Consider the following 849-nt stretch of genomic DNA (forward strand, 5'->3'; position numbering starts at 1 on the left):
TGGATGACATAACCAACGTATTTTCCCAGTAACCAGCTAATGGCGTTGGTTTTTAATTTCGGAAAGTATGTCATGTCTGGTCTCAGGAGGAACGATGGCGTTATATATTCGGTAGAGGATCTGGTGAGAAAGGCGATTTGTTGCCTGATCCAATTCCAGTTATGCACATTGCCACCACAGGTGAATCTGTGGGTGAGTGTATCCACCAGATCTCATTGGTACTGATGACATTATTAACTGTTTTGTACCATGCGGAAATAGCGTCTGTAGATAGCCCGGAATAGTTGATGTTCCGCCATACAGCTTTCCAGTCACAATTTGGGAATTTCGTTTCAATTTTGTTTCTACCCTCACTTAACTTCAAAATTTGTCGTATGGCTCAGCAATAGCCAAGCACTACGAAAAATACCTTACAGAGTCATTTAATGTTCCCCTCCACGGAAATCTTTAGTAAAAGGCGAAAGATTTATTCGTTTTGAAGGGAAACCAGAGTGCCGCGGGACCACGGCGCTCTTGAGTTCAGTCTAACCTTGATGTTGGCAATCTTGCGCATGGACTACTCCATTTGTATGTTTTGCTTACTTTTTCATAGTTTCACACAACTTCGTCCTGTTTTTTTCGATTGATCTGTGTTTGGTTTTTTCAAGGGCTATGCACTGTGGCAACTTACAACTAAATCTGAGGGTGGTGCGATGGGGAGGTTCCCTTGTTAGGAATGCGAGCGACACAGGGGCTGCAGTGTGGGACGGCGTCGCAGGTGTCAGCTGGTGCGGCGCCGGCCACCCGCCTCTGGAGACCCAGAGCCAGTCTGCGCCGGGGCGCCCTTTGAGGGCAGGCGAGAGCGGTAAG

The 849-nt window shown here is 47.2% G+C and overlaps 1 non-coding gene across 1 annotated transcript; it reads right to left on the minus strand.

Annotated features, from left to right (window-relative positions):
* Positions 1 to 376: 376 nt before the first annotated feature.
* On the minus strand, positions 377 to 495 carry LOC126286298 (U5 spliceosomal RNA). The gene has a single exon (XR_007551683.1). It is a non-coding gene; the product is annotated as a U5 spliceosomal RNA (small nuclear RNA).
* Between the last annotated feature and the right edge of the window lie 354 nt (positions 496 to 849).

The sequence above is a fragment of the Schistocerca gregaria genome, chromosome 1 (assembly GCF_023897955.1).
Source record: "Schistocerca gregaria isolate iqSchGreg1 chromosome 1, iqSchGreg1.2, whole genome shotgun sequence".
In the NCBI taxonomy this organism is placed as follows: domain Eukaryota; kingdom Metazoa; phylum Arthropoda; class Insecta; order Orthoptera; family Acrididae; genus Schistocerca; species Schistocerca gregaria.